This window comes from Sciurus vulgaris (genome assembly GCF_902686455.1).
Source record: "Sciurus vulgaris genome assembly, chromosome: 8".
Lineage (NCBI taxonomy): Eukaryota > Metazoa > Chordata > Mammalia > Rodentia > Sciuridae > Sciurus > Sciurus vulgaris.
Window position 1 is genome coordinate 129,893,665 of NC_136468.1, and position 21,680 is coordinate 129,915,344.

Genomic DNA, 21,680 nt, shown 5'->3' on the forward strand with positions numbered 1-21,680 from the left:
CCTAAAGGATATCAAGACCAGATGACTCAAACGAAAGAAACTCATTTTCCCACTTTTTTAGAGGCTGAAATTTCTAGATCGAGGTGCATGTGGATTCTGTTCCTAGGGAAAGCTTTCTTCCAGATTGCAGATGGTCACCTTCTTGCTATGTTCTCATATGGTAGGGAGAGAGTGACAATTCTCTGGACTCTTTTCTTATAAGGACTCTAGCTCTACAGGATCAAGGCTCCAACCGTATGATCTCATTAACTTTAGTTATACCTCAGAGGTCCTACATCCAAATACAGTCGCACTAGGGACTAGGGTCCACACACGGATATTGGAGGGACCCAAACATTCAGTCCACAGCATACAACACCTTCCATTGGTTCCTCCCTTTCTTGTTTAACTCAGAAACTCTAATTCTTCACTCTTACTTCCTAAGATCACTTTCCAAATAATCTATCAGTATACTGGTAGACCATGTTCTGCTTTCAATCTTGCTATCTCCTTAGGCAGAAATTGCCTTCAGAATTTCTTTTTTTTTTTTTTCTTTTTTTTTTTTTTATTGTAAACAAATGGGATACATGTTGTTTCTCTGTTTGTACATGGCGTAAAGGCATACCATTTGTGTAATCATAAATTTACATAGAGCAATGTTGTTTGATTCATTCTGTTATTTTTTTCCCCCTTCCCCCCACCCCTCCCACCCCTCTTTACCCTCTATACAGTAGTTCCTTCCTCCATACTTGCCCCCCTCCCTAACCCTAACTCTAACCCTTCCCTCCCCCCCATTATGTGTCAACCTCCACTTATTAGCGATATCATTCGTCCTTTGGCTTTTTGAGATTGGCTTATCTCACTTAGCATGATATTCTCCAATTTCATCCATTTGCCTGCAAATGTCATAATTTTATCATTCTTTATGGCTGAGTAATATTCCATAGTATATATATACCACAGTTTCTTTATCCACTCATCAATTGAAGGGCATCTAGGTTGGTTCCACAGTCTGGCTATTGTGAATTGAGCAGCTATGAACATTGATGTGGCTGTATTTCTGTAGTATGCAGATTTTAAGTCCTTTGGGTATAGGCCAAGGAGTGGGAGAGCTCGGTCAAATGGAGGGTCCATTCCAAGTTTTCTAAGGAATCTCCACACTGCTTTCCAGAGTGGCTGCACTAATTTGCAGCCCCACCAGCAGTGTATGAGTGTACCTTTCTCCCCACATCCTCGCCAACACCTGTTGTTGCTCGTATTCTTGATAATCGCCATTCTAATTGGGGTGAGATGGAACCTTAGGGTGGTTTTGATTTGCATTTCTCTTATTACTAGAGATGTTGAACATTTTTCCATATGTTTGTTGATTGCTTGTAGATCTTCTTCTGTGAAGTGTCTATTCATTTCCTTAGCCCATTTGTTGACTGGACTGTTTGAATTCTTGGAGTAGAGTTTTTTGAGTTCTTTATAGATTCTGGAGATTAGTGCTCTATCTGAAGTATGATTGGCAAAGATATTCTCCCACTCTGTAGGCTCTTTCTTCGCATTGCTGATAGTTTCCTTTGCTGAGAGAAAGCTTTTTAGTTTGAATCTATCCCAGTGGTTGATTCTAGCTTTTATTTCTTGTGCTATGGGAGTCCTGTTAAGGAAGTCTGGTCCTAGACCAACAAGATGAAGATTTGGACCTACTTTTTCTTCTATAATCTGCAGGGTCTCTGGTCTGATTCCGAGGTCCTTAATCCATTTTGAGTTTAGTTTCGTGCATGGTGAGAGATATGGGTTTAGTTTCATTCTGTTGCATATGGATTTCCAATTCTCCCAGCACCATTTGTTGAAGAGGCTATCTTTTCTCCATTGCATATTTTTGGCCCCTTTGTCTAGTATGAGAAAATTGTATTTATTTGGGTTTGTGTCCGTGTCCTCTATTCTGTACCATTGATCTACCTTTCTATTTTGGTACCAATACCATGCCGTTTTTGTTACTATTGCTTTGTAGTAGAGTTGAAGATCTGGTATTGCAATACCCCCTGTTTCACTCTTCCTGCTAAGGATTGCTTTAGCTATTCTGGGTTTCTTATTCTTCCAGATGAATTTCATAATTGCCTGCTCTATTTCTGTAAGGTACGTCATTGGGATTTTAATTGGAATTGCATTGAATTTGTATAGCACTTTAGGTAGTATGGCCATTTTGACAATATTAATTCTTCCTATCCAAGAACATGGAAGATCTTTCCATCTTCTAAGGTGTTCTTTAATTTCTTTCTTTAGTGTTGTATAGTTCTCATTGTAGAGGTCTTTCACCTCTTTTGTGAGATTGATTCCCAAGTATTTTATTTTTTTCGAGGCTATTGTGAATGGGGTAGTTTTCCTAATTTCTCTTTCTGAAGATTCATCACTTATGTATAAAAATGCGTTGGATTTATGGGCATTGATCTTGTAACCTGCTACTTTACTGAAATCACTTATGAGTTCTAAGAGTTTTCTGGTGGAATTTCCAGGTTCCTCTAAATATATAATCATGTCATCAGCGAACAGGGATAGTTTGAGTTCTTCTTTTCCAATTCGTATCCCTTTAATTTCTTTGGTTTGTCTAATTGCTCTGGCCAGAGTCTCAAGAACGATGTTGAATAGAAGTGGTGAAAGAGGGCATCCCTGCCTTGTTCCAGTTTTTAGGGGGAATGCTTTCAGTTTTTCACCATTTAGAATGATATTAGCCATGGGCTTAGCATAAATGGCCTTTACAATATTAAGGAATGTTCCCACTATCCCTATTTTTTCTAGTGTTTTGAGCATGAAGGGGTGCTGTATTTTATCAAATGCTTTTTCTGCATCTATTGAAATAATCATGTGATTCTTGACTTTAAGTCTATTAATATGGTGAATTACGTTTATTGATTTCCTGATGTTGAACCAACCTTGCATCCCTGGGATGAAACCCACTTGATCATGGTGCACTATCTTTTTAATATGTTTTTGTATGCGATTTGCTAAAATTTTGTTGAGAATTTTTGCGTCGATGTTCATTAAGGATATTGGTCTGAAATTTTCTTTCCTTGATGAGTCTCTGTCTGGTTTAGGTATCAGTGTGATATTGGCTTCATAGAATGAGTTTGGGAGGGTTCCCTCCTCTTCTATTTTATGGAATACTTTGAGAAGTATTGGAATGAGCTCTTCCTTAAAGGTTTTGTAGAACTCGGCTGAGAACCCATCTGGTCCCGGACTTTTCTTTGTTGGTAGGCTTTTGATGACTTCTTCTATTTCAGTACTTGAAATTGGTCTATTTAAATTGTTTATGTCCTCCTCATTCAGTTTAGGCAATTCATATGTCTCTAGAAACCTGTTGATGTCTTCGAAATTTTCTATTTTGTTGGAGTATAGATTTTCAAAATAGCTTCTAATTATGTTTTGTATTTCCATCCTGTCTGTAGTGATATTTCCTTGTTCATTCCGAATTTTAGTGATTTGGGTTTTCTCTCGTCTTCTCTTTGTTAGTGTGGCTAAAGGTTTATCAATTTTGTTTATTTTTTCGAAGAACCAACTATTTATTTTGTCAATTTTTTGTATTGTTTCTTTTGTTTCAATTTCATTGATTTCAGCTCTGAGTTTAACAATTTCCTGTCTTCTACTACTTTTGGTGCTGTTCTGTTCTTCTTTTTCTAAGGCTTTGAGCTGTAGTGTTAGGTTGTTTATTTGTTGAGTTTTACTTCTTTTATTAAATGCGCTCCATGAAATAAATTTCCCTCTAAGTACTGCTTTCATAGTGTCCCAGAGGTTTTGATATGATGTTTCTTTGTTCTCATTTACCTCTAAGAATTTTTTAATTTCCTTCCTAATATCTTCTGTTATCCATTCATCATATAATAGCATATTGTTTAATCTCCAGATGTTGGAATAGTTTCTGTGTTTTACTCTTTCATTTATTTCTAACTTCAATCCATTATGATCTGATAGAATACATGCTAGTGTCTCTATCTTCTTGTATTTGCTAACATTAGCTTTGTGGCATAATATATGGTCTATTTTAGAGAAGGATCCATGTGCTGCTGAGAAGAAAGTGTATTCACTCTTGGTTGGATGGAATATTCTATAAATGTCCGTTAAGTCTAAATTATTGATTGTGTTGTTGAGATCTATGGTTTCTTTGCTCAATTTTTGTCTGGAAGATCTGTCCAGTGGTGAGAGCGGCGTGTTAAAATCACCTAGTATTATTGTGTTGTGGTCTATTTGGTTTCTGAAATTGAGAAGGATTTGTTTGACATACATAGATGAGCCACTGTTTGGGGCATAGATGTTTATGATTGTTATATCTTGCTGATTTATGCTTCCCTTAAGCAGTATGAAATGACCTTCTTTATCCCTTCTGACTAACTTTGGCTTGAAGTCCACATTATCGGAAATGAGGATGGATACTCCAGCTTTTTTGCTGAGTCCATGTGCATGGTATGTTTTTCCCCATCCTTTCACCTTTAATCTATGGGTATCTTTTTCTATGAGGTGAGTCTCTTGCAGGCAACATATTGTTGGATCTTTCTTTTTAATCCAGTCTGTCAGTCTGTGTCTTTTGATTGATGAATTCAGGCCATTAACGTTCAGGGTTATTATAGAGAAATGATTTGGTTTCCCGGTCATTTGGTTCATTTTTAAAATTTTGTTTATTTATTTGTTTGACACAACTTGTTTCCTCCTTTATTTGACAATTCCTTTAGGATAATTCCTCCCTTTGCTGATTTGCTTCTTTGTTTTTCATCTCTTCCTCATGGAATATTTTGTTGAGAATGTTCTGTAATGCTGGCTTTCTTTTTGTAAATTCTTTTAGCTTTTGTTTATCATGGAAGGATTTTATTTCATCGTCAAATTTGAAGGTAAGTTTTGCTGGGTATAAGATTCTTGGTTGGCATCCATTTTCTTTCAGGGCTTGAAAAATGTTGTTCCAGGACCTTCTAGCTTTTAGGGTCTGGATTGAAAAATCTGCTGATATGCGTATTGGTTTCCCCCTGAATGTAATTTGGTTCTTTTCTCTCACAGCCTTTAAAATTCTGTCTTTATTTTGTATGTTAGGTATTTTCATTATAATGTGCCTTGGTGTGGGTCTGTTGTAATTTTGTGTATTTGGAGTCCTGTAAGCCTCTTGAACTTGATTTTCCATTTCATTCTTCAGATTTGGGAAATTTTCTGATATTATTTCATTGAATAGGTTGTTCATTCCTTTGGCTTGTTTCTCTAGGCCTTCCTCAATCCCAATAATTCTTATATTTGGCCTTTTCATGATATCCCATAGTTCTTGTAGATTCTGTTCATGATTTCTTACCATCTTCTCTGTTTGTTCAGCTTTGTTTTCAAGGTTAAATATTTTGTCTTCAATGTCTGAGGTTCTGTCTTCCAGGTGTTCTATCCTATTGGATATGCTTTCTATGGAGTTCTTAATTTGGTTTATTGTTTCCTTCATGTCAAGGATTTCTGTTTGGTTTTTTTTCAATATCTCTAACTCTTTATTGAAATGATCTTTTGCTTCCTGTATTTGCTCTTTTAACTGTCGATTGGTGCGATCAATCAATGCTTGCATTTGCTCTTTCATCTCATCATTCAATGCTTGCATTTGCTCTTTCATCTCCTCGTTTGCTTCTCTGATCATTTTAATTATGTACATTCTGAACTCCTTTTCTGTCATTTCTTCTGCCATGCTGTCATTGGGTTTTATTGATGTAACATCTAGATTTGTTTGCAGCATTTTCTTTCCTTGTTTTCTCATGTTGTTCAGATATCAGTGGACCGCTGAGATATTGCAGATTTCCTCTGTTGATTTACAATTACCCTGAAGATTTCTATATATATATATCCCCTCTTAGCCTTCAGTAGGCTGAAGTCTTGGAGGAGGTTGATAATGCGGTGCTCCACAAGGAAGCTGCCTCTCTAGGAGTGGTGGCCTTCAGGTGGGGTATATTCCCTGCTAGTGGGCAGAGGTGCGTCCACTTGTTGACCAATGGTCATCCAAAGGGGACCTAGGCTGTGGGCTGAGGCAAGGCCTGTTTGGGCCTGAGTCTCTGGTTTTACCGTCCTTGTGGGAAACCTCACCCAGCAGGGAAGACTCACCCGGTGGGGAGGTCTCGCTGGTCAGTTTCCTCCTAGACGTTCCCCTCAATTTACAGCTACTGCCTGGGCTGGGCTGCCTTCCTCTGCAAAGTTTCCAGGGGCCCGGCCCTACCTCCTGGGCCTGGGAGCCTCACCCTTCGCAGATGAATCTCCTTAGGCTGCCCCTCCTCAGAGAATTTGCCCACAGGCCTGGAACCTTCGCTCCGCCCTAAGCCTGTCTCTGTGCGGCTCTTCCACCCAGAAGCCTCCTAGATCCTGGGACCCTGCTCTGCACCTAATCGCCTGGCTGCGTGGCCCCTCCTCTGAGCAGCCACCTGTGGCCCCGAACAATCGCTCTGAGTCCCAGAGACCCGCCACAGGCCTCTTCCTCCAGACAGCCGCCCAGTATGCCGGTGCGGTCACTAGGAGTCCAAGAAACTCACTTCGTGCCTCCTCCTCCCACCAACCACCCGTAGCCCGGGGCAATCAATCACTCCGAGTCGAAGTGACCCTCCCCGTTCCTCCTCCTTCTCCAGATAACCCCCCGGGTGTTGAGGAGCAGTCCCTCTGAGTGGCTCTGAATCCACGTGACCCGCTGCACGCATCCTCTGGGCACCACCCGGAGCTCTGGTGTGGCCCCTCAAGACCAAGCGTCCCACCACGCTTCTCCTCCAGGCAGCCCCCCTGTGTTCAGGAGCTGTCACTTTAAGACCAAACAACTCACCACTCGCCTTCTCCTCTGAGCAGCCGCCTGGAGCGCTAATGCAGTCACTGCGAGTCCAAAGGACCCGCCGCGCTCCTTCTCCTCCTTCTCCTACTCCTCCGGGCAGGCCCCGGGGTTCAGAAGTGGTCCGGGTCCAAACAGCTCGCCACGCAGCCCCTTCTCTGGCAACCGCCTGTAGTTCCCGTATAGTCACCCGAATCCAAGCGGCCGCTCCTCTTCCTCCTTGTCCTCAGGGCAGGCCCCGGTGTTCAGAAGCGTCGTTCTGAATCCAAACAGCTCGCCGCGCGGCTTCTCCTCTGGCAACCGCCTGCAGCTCTGGCGCAGTCTCTCCGAATCCAAGTGGCCACGCTCCTCTCCTCCTCCTCAGGGCAGGCCCCGGTGTCCTGAGTCCACACAGTTCTCCCCGCCACTCCTCCCCCGGGCAGCCGCCGGAGCCCCAGTGGCTGCTCCGAGTCCCAGCGCTGTGCCCAACGGCCTCCTCTATGGCGCTCCAGCGGGGGGAGGGGCGTCTCGCCGGCAGTTCTACTTCACAAAGTTTCCTGCGTTCCGGGACCCCCGTCCCATCCGGGATGCCCCCCCAGGGGGTGAGAGTCACCCGGCTGCTTTGAGTTGGTCCCAAGCGTCTCAATATCTCCTCTCTTGAATCCTGAGTTCTGGAGCAACACGTAATGCAGCCACCCTCTAGGCCGCCATCTTGAAACGCCCCACAATATTCTTTCTTAGTACACTTCAGAGCTACAGGAACAAAAAGAACATGGTACTGGCTTCAAAACATGAAGACCAATGGAGCAGAGTAGAAGATACAGAAACCAATTCAAGTAGATACAGTCATCTGTTCCTTCACAAAGTTGCCAAAAACATTGAAGAAAAGACAACCTTTTAAAATAATGGTGCCAGGAAAACTGGATGTCCACATGTAGAAGAATGAAACTAGGTCCCTGTCACTTGCACTGCACCAATCAACTCAAAGTGGATCAAAGACTTAGGAATTAGACCAGAGCCAGTGCAACTGCTAGGAGAAATAGTGTCAACACCCATCATATCTGCTCAGGCACTGACTTCCTTAATAAGACTCCTAAACTCAAGAAAGAAGACCAAGAATCAATAAGTGGGATAACCTCAAATGAAAAAGCTTCTGCACAGCAAAGGAAACAAGCAGGAAGAGATAGCCTACAGAATGGAAAAAAAAAAAAAATCTTTGCCACCTACTCTTCTCACAGGAAATTTATATACAAAAATACATAAAGAACAACAAAAAAAAAAACACCAAAAAACATAAGTGCTTTTAATAAATGAGTAAAAGAGCTAAATAGACATTTCTCAAAGAAGAAATATGAAGGGCCAACAAATATATGAAAAAATGTTCAACATCCCCAGCAATCAGGGAAATGCCAAGTGAGATTCCATCTCACTCCAGTCAGAATAGAAATCAAGAATACACATAATAGTAAATGCTGGCAAGGAGGTGAGTGGGAAAGGTACATTCATTCATACATTGTTGGTGGCACTGCAATGTGACTTAATTAGGACAGAACTTAAAAGTACTAGTGAAATCCTTACAGGACACCTGAGACCAAACAGAGCCCTTCACAAATGCCTAGAAACCTGTTTGCAGAGGATCCAAGATGATCAGCTCAGAAATTCTGATCAATCAAGAGGCGTGTCTCATGACTATAATCCCAGTGGTTTGGGAGGCTGAGGCAGGAGTATCACAAGTTTAAACACAGCCTTAGCAACTTAGCAAGGCCCCAAGCAACTCAGCAAGACTCTGTCTCAAAATTTAAGAAATGAAATGGGCTAGGGATGTGGCTCAGTGTTTGAGCACACCTGGTTCAATCTCTGGTACCAAAGAGGAAAAAAAGAAAAAGAAACCCTGATCAGATTCAGTAGAGGACCCTGTGGAAAGGAACTGTCAAGACCACTCACCCAGGCAGCAGGGAAGCCAGTGGACAAGGACTAACCAGCCACAGACAAGTTTCCTCTGGGCAGGAAAATAAACAGATTAAGTCAGCTATAATCAGGGGCTTGGGGTATACCAGGGTATACAGAGTAGGGAGACATGACAAGAAAATATGCCTTCCAGAAATATTCACTGGCACCTGTCACTTCCAATGTCCTTCTAGGCCCTGAAGTTGCAGAAATAAATGGGAGATGGGCCTGCCCTAAAGAACAGATAGGAAAACAGACGCAGAAAAGGGTAGTAGAAATCAAAAGCCATGTCTACAGGGAACAGTGAGAACACACAGTGTGACTGGCCAGTTCCAGGGGATGAGGAAGGAGAAATGATCATATCCTGAGCCACTTGGATCTTGCCTACATATGTGTATTGAGAAGCAGCTGAGGATAAGGGAGGGGATTGAATTCTAGAGTGTTCAACCCAAAAAGGTGAAGTGTAACATTGGATGTAGCCATAGTTACAAACATGCATGCGCTCACCTGGGATCCATGATTTAATGTATTACATAATGGAGTGGTGAAAATATTTTGGAAAATGTGGGACGAATATACTGTGAATATACTTAAAACCACTGAATCCTTAGTTGAGAGACCTTTATTTTTTTCATTTATTTACATGCAGTGCTAAGACTCGAACCCAGTGCTTCACACAGAGTGCTCTGCCACTGAGCCTCGACCCCAGCCGCACACTGAACCCCTTTAAAAGGTACTTGGAAAAAGCAGATGGTTTTTGCCTGTAACCTTGGGTCCATATAAATACCCCTGATGTGATTGGAAGATTAATATTCTTAAACGACTATAATTATATATGTAAAATTTATGTACAATATAAAACAATCTTACATAAAAATGATTGTAAATTTATTCTAAAATCCATATTCATGCCTATATATCTGTTCTTTATATTCTCCTTTGAATTCATCTTAACATCTGACTGGTTTCCTTATCAATGAAGGAGTCGGAAAAAATCTCTCACCCATGTTCGTTTTGTATTTAATGACAGCCATGAGTTCAACCTTTAGAAAATCACACCTAAGCAGTTAGAAGGGGCACAGGGTTAGCAGGATGTTGAAATTATTTCATTGCAGTTGGCAGATGGAAAAAGCAGAGAGGTCAAAAGGAAAGGACCTTCAAAGATACTTTCCCCCTCCTACCCTGAACGCAAATGCTCCACTGAACTTATACCCTGTGGCAAGAAAAGATGATAGTCCCTTAGCCTGGAGCCCTTGGTGAGGCACATCTGGAGAAGCAGGCATGGTTAGGACACATCTGTCCCTGTGGCAATTTGAGAACAATCACAGGGGCAAGGGACACAGCAAGCTGAATTTAGGGTGATGAACAGAGATGATCGCAAACCACCGTTCAAAACTTCACAACCATGGCACATGCTTGCAATCACATCTATTCAGGAGGCTGAAGCTGGAGTATCGTACATTCAAGGCCAGCCTCAGCAACTCAGTGAGACTATCTCAAAATAAAAGATAAAAAGTGTTGGGGAATTAGCCCAGTGGTAAAGAGCTGGTCTAAAATGTGCAAAGTCGTGGGCTCAATCCTCAGCCCACAGAAGAAAACCAAACAAAACAAGAACTTCATAACCACCACGGTTTTCTGGGACCATGAACTGGGCTGGTGAGGACTAGCTGAAATGACCACGGGTTTGGTGAGAATCCTCAAAAATCTCTTTGCAGAGGATCTCAAAGGCTCCAAACACAAAGTAATGATAAAGAGATGGAAACAGTGCTCGACATGGTGGCTCATGGCTATAATCACAGTGTGGAAGTGTGTTCTTCCACACCCCCCACTCCATCTTTAAACAAACAGTAAGGTGAATGTTCACTTCACGGCAATGAAAGAAGTGCTGTTCAGGGACGCTCAGCTGCACAGCCAGGAGTCAGGAGCCATGGGGGCAGAGCCAGGTGCCAGAGGGAAAGCAGCAGGACTGGTGTTGGGCTGAGGCTTGGTCCCATCTCTACCCACAACCTAGCCCCAGGGTGGCCGGCCTAGGCAGAGGGACTGGTGAGCGAGGAATCAGCGATTGGTAGGGGTATTGGCAACCACTAGTCCCTGGCAGTCTGAAGGTGCCACAGGATTCCTGTAACTGTAAGGAATCCCACAAACCTCGTGGCTTCAAATGACACAGTTATTACCCCACAGGTCTGGAGCTCAAGCACCTGAGGGGGCCTCCTGGGCCAGAGGGGAGCCTGGCAGACCCAGGTCATGGAGAGGCTCCATGGAGGAGTTGCAACACTTTTCTAGCTTCTTGAGCTGCAGGCTCCACCGCTCCTGGCCCTCCCTCCTTCTTCAGGGCCATAATGGAGTCGCTCATGTCCGCTTCTCCTGCCACACATGCTCTCTGCTCCCCTCCTGTTTCTGTTCCACTTAGGAGGACCCTGGCCCAGCTGGGCCCTCCAGGTCATCAAAATCCTTAGTCACACCCCACCTGCAAAGTCTCTTCACCCATGTGCAGATGCATGTTTCAAGGTTCCAGGGACCGTGATTCGCCTACTCGAGTGGGATACCATTATTAAGAGTTAAGGAAAGCAGTGTTTGGGGCCCAGAACAGCAGTGGTTTCTTGGGCCACATCCTGAGAAGCAACAAGCGTGGGTCCTGAGTGCATAGACATCTCTGGAAAGTGGACCAGTGGCTTCTGTGGTTCTAAGGACTGAAAGGTGGTAAATCCCCCAGGGACATAGGGACTGAGAAAAATAGACTAGTGATTTTATCTGTCATTATGGCAAGATTAAGGGGACTTGCTTTCTTATTTTGACTTACTAAAACCCCTGGGTGGTTAAAAAAAAGTTTAATCATGTGACATTCTTATTGAAGAAGTCATTATTCATAGGCTGTTGTTTGATGATTTGTAAAGCAAAAGAAACCTCTTTTAATTTGAAAAGTAGAAATGTTTGTGGAAATCTGGTAATTAAAATTAAATGAACACTCTTACACACTATGCCTCATACAATAAAAAATAAAGCAGCAATTGGTTATTTTGTGATTACATCTCTGCAGGGAAAGAGACAATTTTCATACCTGTATCAAGGTCTATAAATCATTTAGATTTTATCAGAAGGCTTGCAATTCTTATAAAATATTTAAACAGTCATAGGGTAAACTTGTGTTATGGTTTGGATGTGAGGCATCCCCAAAAGGACATATGTGAGACAATGCCAGAAGGTTTGCAGGAGAAATTATTGTTTTTTTTTTTTTTTTCTGGTACTGGGGATTGAAACCCAGGGCCTCATGCTTATGAGGCAAGAACACTACCAACTGAGCTATATCTCCAGCCCCAAATTATTGGGTTTTAAGAGCCTTAACCAAGTTAGTGAATTAATCCCCTGATGGGGTTAACTGAGTGGTAGCTGAAGGCAGTTAGGTAGGGTGTGGCTGGAGGAGGTAGGTGTTCGGGTAGTGCCTTTGAGGTATACATTCTGTATCTAGCCAGTGGAGTCTCTCTATGCTTTCTGATCATCATGTGAGCTGCTTCCTTCTACCACACTCCTCCACCATGATGTGCAGCCTCACCTGGAGCCCAGAGGAATGGAGCCGACTATCTGTGGATGGAGACCCCTGAAACTGTGAGCCCCCCAAAAAGCTGTTTTTCTCTACAATTGTTCTTGTCAGGTCTTGTCGTCATAGCAGTGAAAAAGCTGACTAAAATAACTTAAATATTCCTAAAAACTTAATTTATATATTGAGAAAATTATCTGGTTAATCAAAGAATTTACCATAAACCTTAGTGTATAAACCCTTTTTCCTTTTAAAAAATTATGTAAGTGTAGCATGCTAAATCTAAACCTATTCTTTTTTAGATGAGTTGTGATTCTATTGTGATTAGGATCATGAATTCTGAGCAGATATATTTGTTTGTTATTGCTGTAGATGGTGGCAAGGGGAAAAACTGATCTGAACAGTTACCTTTTCATGGCATATTGTAAAAATTATTTATCATGAAATTTTTTGCTAAGTCCATTTCCTTAATATTTTAAATTGAACATCATTCAAAATATTCTTAATTATTTATGTAGTACTTTATAATCTTGCATTTGTTAACTTCCATGTCTTTTGTTATAATTAAAAAGATCTTTGAATTAGGTCTTTTTGATTAAATGTGAAAATAGAATCCATTTTGATATGCTTTACAAGCATGGACTATATCTTAGTCTAATTAGAACCCCATTCTTGTGGATGTACACAATGGTGAGATTCACTGTGGTGTATTTATATATGTATATAGGAAAATTTTGTCAGATTCATTCCACTGTCTTTCCTTTTCCAAACCCTCACTCCCTTCTCTCCTTGCTGAACTTCTATTCTTCCTATCCACTCCCCCATCTTATTGCTGGTTAGCTTCCACATATCAGAGAAAACATCCAACTTTTGGTTTTTTTGAAATTGTCTTATTTCACTTAGTATAATGGTCTTCAGAATCATCCATTTACCAGTGAATTTCATAAAGTCATTCTTTGTAGTTGGGTAATATTCCATTATTTATATAAACCACAGTTTCAGTATCCATTCATCTATTGTAGAGCACCTAGGTTGGCTCCATAGCTTAGCTATTGTGAATTGAGCTGCTATAAACATTGATGTGGCTGCGTCACTGTAGTATGCTGATTTTAAGTCCTGTGGATATACACTGAAGAGTGGAATAGGTGGGTCATAGTGGTTCTATTCCTAGTATTTTAGGAATGTCCATATTGCTTTCTAGCGTGTTTGTGAAGCTAGAATTGGGGACAGGAAGTTAGTGTAGAAATAGAGGTTCAGGTCAAATGGAGGAAATGGAGGCCATGAAAGCCATCTGCTTCTGGAAGTTGGAAACTGCCTCTGGGAGAATGGATTGTCAAGGATTTCTGGAGCCCACTGATTACCAAATTTACTTGTTCTTGTCAGGGACTACAGGCAGGGAACTACTAATTAATGCCCTTGGGACTTTACCTGCCTGAATCACTTTGGCCCTCCCCCACCATCCACTGCTCACCTTTTTTGCTGTCACAGACAACTCCTGGGCCTAGTCACAGGCAGGAAGGAGACAGCCCTGTTCCTTGTAGTCTTGATAATTGCTTTTCTGATTGGAGTGAGATAAAATCTCAGGGTAGTCTAATTTTCATTTCTCTAATTGTTAAAGATGTTGAAAAGTTTTTTATATATTTGTTGACCATTTGTATTTCTTTTCTTGATAAGTGTCTGTTTATTTCCTTTGCCCATTTATTGATTAGCTCATTTTTTGTTTGTTTGCCTTTTTGGTGTTAAGCTTTTTGAGTTCTTTGTATATCCTGGAAATTAACACCTTATCTCAAGTGCAGGTGGCAAAGATTTTCTCCCATTCTCTAGGTTCTCTCTTCACTTTCTTGTTTCTTTTGCAGTGGAGAAGCTTTCTAATTTGGTGACATTCCATCTATTGATTTTTTATTTTACTTCTTGTGCTTTAGGATCCTTGTTGAGAAAGTCAGTTTCTGTGCTGATATGTTAGAGTGTAGGGTTCACATTTTATTCTAGTATGAGCAGGATTTCTGATCTAATTCCTAGGTCATTCATCCACTTTGAGTTGAGTTTTGCATGAGACAGGGGTTAAATTTCACTCTACTGCATATGGATTTTCCAGTATTCCCAGCATCATGTGTTGAAGAGGTGTATGTTTTTGGCAACTTTGTCTAGTATGAGGTAACTTTATGTATGTGGGTTTATCTCTGTGTCTTCCATTCTGTTCCATTGGTCTTCATGCCTGTTTTGGTACCAATACAGTGCTATTTCTGTTACTGTCGCTCTGTAGTATAATTTAATGTCTGGTATTGCGATGCCTCCTGCTTCGCTTTCCTTGCTAAGGATTGCTTTCGCTATCCTGGTCATCTTACTTTTCCAAATGAATTCCATGATTGCCTTTTGTATTTCTATGAACAATGTCATTGGAATTTTGATGGGAATTACATTGAATCTGTATGGCTCTTTTGGTAGTATGGCCGTTTTGACAATATTAATTCTGCCTACCCAAGAACGTGGAGATCCTTGCAGCTTCCTCAATTCGTTTTTCTAGTGTTCTGTAGTTTACATTGTAGAGGACTTTTACCTCTTTTATTAGATTAATTCCCAAGTATTTTATTTTCTTTTTGACACCATCGTGAATGGGATTGTTTTCCTAATTTCTCTTTCAATTGATTCATCATTGGTGTTTAGGAATGTGGTTGGTTTATGTGTGTCAATTTCATATCCTGCTGCTTTGCAGAATTCATCCATGAGTTCTAGAAGTGTTTTGGTGGAGTGTTTGGGGTCTTCTAAATATAGGATCATGTCGTTGGCAAACAGAGGTGGTTTGAGGTCTACTTTTCCTATATGTATCCTTTTAATTCCTTTCTTTTGCCTAATTCCTCTGGCTCCAGCTTCGAGGACTACGTTGAATAGAAGTAGTGTAAGTAGCATCCCCATCTTGCTCTTGTTTTTCAAGGGAATGCTTTAAGTTTTTCTCCTTTTTGAATGATGTTGGCCTTGGGTTTAACATATATAGCTTTTACTATGTTGATGTATGTTCCTTCTATACCTCCTTTTTCTAGTGTTTTAAAAACATAAATGGATGCTCTATTTTGTCAAATGCTTTTTTCTGCATGAATTAAGACAATCATGTGATTCTCATCTTTAGGTCTTTTGAAGTGGTGAATTGTTTATTGATTTCCATGTGTTGAACTAACCTTTTCTCCCCAGGATGAAACCTACTTGGTTATTTTTTTTTTTTTTTTTTTTTTTTACTTCTTTTATTGAACACGCTCCATGAAATTAATTTTCCTCTAAGTACTGTGTCCTGGAGATTTTGATATGATATTTCTTTGTTCTCATTTACCTCTAAGAATTTTTTATTTTCCTTCCTAATATCTTCTGTTATACATTCATCATATAATAGCATATTGTTTAATCTCCAGGTATTGGAGTAGTTTCTGTTTTTTACTCTTTCATTTATTTCTAGGGCTGTCAGACCCTTCCTTTCTGTGTGTTTTGCTCACTGAAATGGCAGGTGGAATTCAAAAATTCTCAGCTTCCCTTCTGGGAAGTACAAGGTGAGGGGGGATGGGAAGTACTGTCAGCTCTACTCCAGGGTGAAGTCGCTCCTGGGTTGTGTGAGATACATTCCTGTAGCTGGAACACTCGAGGGCGGGACTTAGGTTTAGTGAGGCCCAGTTGCTTTAGTGCTTGGTGAGTAGTCTGGAGATATTCAATCAATGCCTCTCTGTGCTGGGAGGAGAGCCACCTCAGGAGTCTCCCCAGGATTCTCTACTCATGGGACAGAGGAGCCAATTCTTTGCAGCTTCTGCTGCTCATGGAGGACTTCCCTTCCCAGACTCCTGACTCAGTCCTGAGCATGCAGTCACAGCACCCTATTCAAATTCCTTACCCACTTCGGCTGTCCTGTGAGCCCCTGACCTAAAGGGGGCTCTCCCAGGCTCCCTGACTTGTATTCTCCCAAGGAAAATACCCTCTGTGCCTGATTTTCTCTGGACCTGCTAGGCAAAGTCTGTGTCACACAGAAGGTGCCTGCCAGCCTTGATCTCCTGGATCCTAGTTCTTGGTTACTGTATTTTTACCCTAGTGCAGTTGTCTCAAGATGGCTCCTGCTCTGCACTCTGGGGACAACTGTGAAACACAGAACATCTTTCCTGTACTGGTTCATTGTGCCAAGCAGCCTCTGGATCTGCCCAGGGCAGGCCGCCCTTCCAATCTGAGAATTTTCCACACTAAGCCTATTCATAGTATTTCTCAACTTTATCCATCATTGTGTGCTTATGCCACTGCTCCTGCAAGCACCTTAGCTTTAATTTGTCCCTTTTCCATGTACCCAACATTTCTAACTCTCTGAGGTACTCTGACTTTCCAATGTTGAGTTTTAGTAACCTACAACTCACCCACCTCACTGAGAATCAAACCCCATTGAGTGCTTGATCCTAGCAACTGAGAATGCAGAATCACTTTCCTGTGTCTTCCCTTCCTGCCTGAAGATTCTCTTTTCCGGAATTTTTCAGATAGAAGTTTTGCTTTGTTTTAGTGTTGAAGATCTACCCAGAGAGTTGCACAAGCTAAGCACACATGTGATCCCTGAACTGGACCCCAGCTTCAGACATGAATTTTTTGTGTGTGATTTGTACCTTCTTTGCTCTTTTGTTCCATGAGTGTATTATCTCCTTTGTAAAGCACTACTCCCATTTAAGTTTGCCTCTTTCTATTCTTAGTCTCCTCAAATCAAAGGAACTGTCATGCTGAGGATAAAGATCAACCTACCTCAATTGTAGCTTTCTATGTCTTTCTACACCTACATAATTGCTTTCCAATTTTGTTTTCTTAGACCTTAGGGTACATATCGTTTTAATATGAACCTATGGTATTTTCTTGATCATTGTGAATCATTTCAATTTGTTATTTTTTATTTAATTTGTAATTATTACATTTTCCAAATCAATTTGTTATTATTTTTGTTATTATTACATCTTTTCTAATATGATCTGATTCTCAACATTGCAATTTTTTATTCTACAGTGACTCCTGTATGGAAGAGAAGCTATTTAATCAATCAATAATTTTCTGAGCAGATATTTCTAATTTTAGTGAACTCTAATGAGCACATGACTTTTGCTACCCTCATATAACAAGTGACTATGTTTACACAATCATAATTTTTCTTTCAAATTGTATTCTTCTCTGTGAATTGAATAACCAAGCTACTGAGATATATCATTCTCTTAACGTAGAATTTTTGAAAATGTCTGCATGTATGTTAGGTGTAAAACATGTGAATTTAATTCACATTTTATTTTTCATTATTTCTACCTAATCTTCAATTATGCCCTAATATTTTGGGGTGCAAACATTAATGTGTTATTATTCTATGCCTCAGTGTAAAATGATATATGTCATTATAAACTCTTATCTGTGCTTTAATATCAAAATAAGGTAGAAAACAATTATAGTGACGATTCTTGATTAGCACAAATTCATTGCCCAACCTCATAATGAATGTTCTATAATAAGAGGCCAGTTAATCATGTCTTTAGGGACCCATGCTTTCCCATTCTGTGCCTGTATTTTCTATCTAGTGTTTTATTTTCCCTTGATCTCCCAATGCATGTGATCCTTAAATTCTTAGATTTTCAATTCCTAGATACTGACCTGTGTGTGACAGATATGAATCTAGATATTAACACATATCATGAAAATTTTCTTTTCTAAGTATTGGTAAAACATTGAGATGTAGGAAGAATTCATTCACTCCATCTGTGGGGGAAGCCTTCTGGTATACTGCAGGTAACAAAACAACAGGCTCCAACAACACAAAATAAAACAAAAGATTATTTATTGCATTGTATAGCTGAAAATGACAGAGGTGGATTTAGCTGTTGATGTGAAGTTGGGCTACAGATGCAGTGTCCACGCCCCTGTTCTTTCTTATTCTCTGACCCACGGTGTCGGCTTCATTCTCAGGGGCCACCATCTGCATTTCTGGCCCTCTAGGCTGTCCTGGTGTGTTGTGTAGCTGCAGCTCAGCATATCTTGTGGTGAAGAGCAAGAGCCTCATCCTGTGTTCCATGTACACCTGCAGCTGTGCCTGTGCTTTCTGGCCTGAGCTGTGCCATGTGCTTACTCTAAACCATTTGCACTGGGTGGACAGGAAGGTGAACTCTGTTGATCATCACACACCAGTTGTGGCACATTCTGTTTGTGAAACTTTGTGTCTGAGAAAGAGAAAATAAATGTTCAAAGGTGGGTGAAGCAGTTGCTAATATCTAAGAAAAAGGAAACTGATACTGGGGAAGTAGTTTTTTTGGCAGCATTCATATTAAGAACTTAAAGGAAATGGAAGAACAAAAAGGCCAACTTCTTCATGACAAATTGTTCATTTCATATTTTTATTTCAGCTGTTACACAGGTTTTGATTGTATGGTTTTACATTGATGTAAGGATGGCTTGCAATTGCTGAGGAAAGGGTCTAGATCAATTCCAGTTGTGTCACTTTAGCATACAAAGGAATGAAAAGTAGCAAAGTGTATGAGTCAAATATGAACCTATTTGATTTTAGACTTGGAGTTTTTTATTTTGTTCATTAGGTTTAGTCTGTTCTGAGAATGCCAAACTCAATAACTTGTTTTACTTTCTTTTGAATTGGGAAAATGTTTTATTGATGATTTTACCTACCAAGATACTGAGATGCCAGACTGACTGAAAAGCACCAACTATTGTATCATTTCAGTCTTCTCACATCAAAATTTAAGATCATTGGCATGAAACAAGTCATTTTAGGAAATAACCAAGTGTTTCTTTTACTTTCTTCAGCAGCATTTTCCACCCCAATTCAGCATGTGGAACAGGCACTGCTGATCACACGTGAGGGAGGGGACGCCTGCTAGGAAGCAAGTGTGCCGGGTGCCCACTGTGTGCTGCTCTGGATGCTTACACAACAGCAAGCAGATGGAGGGTCAGTTCCTGCTTCTGTATAGCATGATCCTGCTAAGGAGTGGACATAGTTTTAAAGTGTGAGACAGTAATGTGTCCTGTGGAGAAACAAAAAATGTGAGTAGGATAAGGACAGTCTGGAGGGCCAACATGGGGCCTGCCCCTGGTAGGCAGAGAACCATGTTGTTCCAGGATGGAATGGGTGGTCTGGGTGTGCTGCATTTAGCTCATGGAATTCTAACAGAGACTCATGAAACCATAAAGAACTTTCATGCATGTCTTGTTTCAGGCTAGCAAGGGCATTTGACATGAATAGTGTCCTCTTTGTATTTCATATAGGAATCATAAGAGGCTGGGCTAATGTAATACAAGGCAGAGTTGGAATTTGTCAGCTTAGTTTAGGATTTGTAAACAAAGGTGTTGGTGGTGGTGGTGGTGGTGGTGATGATAGTGGTGATGTTGGTGGTAATGGTGGTAATGGTGGTGATGATAGTAGTGGTAGTAAAGATATTGGTGATTGTGGTAGAGGTAGTGATGGTGTGCTGGTGGTGGTGGTAGTAATAGTGGTGGTGATGGTGGTGGTGGTAGTGGTGGTGATGGTGGTGGTGGTAGTGGTGATGATGGTGGTGGCAGTGGTGGAGCTGGTGGTGGTGGTGGTGGTGGTATTGGTGATAGTGATGGTGGTAGTGGTGGTGGTGGTGATGGTGGTCATGATGGTGGTAGTGATGCTGCTATGGCTGGTGATCAGGGAGGTTATAGGAGTGGAGAAACCCTAGCCAGTTCTTGGTATTTTTCTTTCTGTGAGCATTTGTTCTAGTTACCAACAAACACATTCCCCATGCCCTTACTCCCAACAAGTCTTTGTTTTAATTTTCATATTTTTCTTAATTTACTTATAAATAGCTCATCAGATTATTAAAAAAACCAGTGTGTGCTCTTAGTGAATAATATCTTTCAGGTTATAATGTTTTACATTTATTTAATACCTCAGACCTCATGGCACATTGTTATATATATACTTGTGTGTGTTTGTGCACTTATATATACATGTTTTTATATAATTTTGTGTGATCTATTCTAAATACTCATGAGATATTTATAATGATTACTGATGCTGTTTTTCTAAGTTGTTATTTCTTTTTGAGTTCCACCACATCTAGAGCTTTGGCAGGATTGTGTATTTTCGGTACCTACCATTCCATGGCAGTGAGTAGAGTCACTCTGCATGCCTCCCTGTCTGGTTATTTCCTATGTAGCACTTTTGAGAAAAACTGCTTTGTTGATAAAACTAGGACCAATGCCATTTGAATAAAAATAAATGAAGGAAAATAATTGTGTTTGTAAGTTCTTTGTCATTTTGATGTAAATCATCTTGAGAATTATGTTCTTATTGAAGAAATCAAACTCTAATATTTGAAACAATTTGTAATACTTAATGTTTTATGACATTTTCTTAATAAAACCTCTTGCTTTTGCAGAGGTTTTTTAAGATATATGTCCTTTTCATCCAGTTTTTGTTGAGAATGTGTCTTGTTGAGTACAGTGGTCCCCTTATCTGTAGTTTTCTTTGCCACAGTTCCAGTTACTCTATGTCTACCATAGTCCAAAAAATTAAATAGCAAACTCCAGAATGAGCAATTCAATTTCAAATGGGTAAGTTTTAAATTGTGTGCCATTGTGCACAGCATGAAGTCGTGCCCCCTCAACCATCCCTTCCAGGACGTGCATCATCACTTCCTCCCATGCATCCATGCTTCATGGACACCTGCTGGTCAGGTCCCTGCTCGTGGTCTGGGTCAGTCCTCAGATCCGCTGGAGGGAGAGTGCTCCTTGTATTCAGGGAGACTCATGCAGTATCACAGTGACTAATGAATGTGTCACCTCACTCCATGCCATCACACAGGCACCGTGTCACCTCACATTGTCACAACAAGTGTGAGTACAGCACAACAAGATGCTTGGAGAGAATTGCCACATTCACATGGCTTTATTCTAGTATATTTTATAACTATATTTTATCTGTTTTCTTATTGGCGAGTGCTGTCCACCTCTTACTTTGCTTACGTTATGAATGAGCCTTTATATTATGTGTGTGTGCGTGTGTGTGTGTGTGTGTGTGTGAGAAAAGCACATGATGTGTTGGATTTGCACTGCCTGTGGCTTCAGGCATCCCTGGAATCTGCAGCCACCCCCTTGGATGAGGGGGCTCAGATGGAGACCGTCAGATGCCCTGAACTGAGTGACTACTCTCTGCCCAGGGTTCTGCTCTCACCTGTCTCACTCAGTGCAGTGATGAGATGCAGATGCAGCTGGTGGCACATGTTCATCCAGCTGTCTCCTCAAGCTGAGAGGGAGAATTTATGTTCCTTGATAACAGTCTGGATCCTAAATGATTTAACAATCAGGATCAGTGGAATGGATGAGGAAAATGAAATGGTGTGTATTATTTAAAAGAAATGTAAGACCTTTTCTATCCCAGAGAGTACAATTAGGTCCCGTTATAAGACAATAAAGGGAGCGATACTT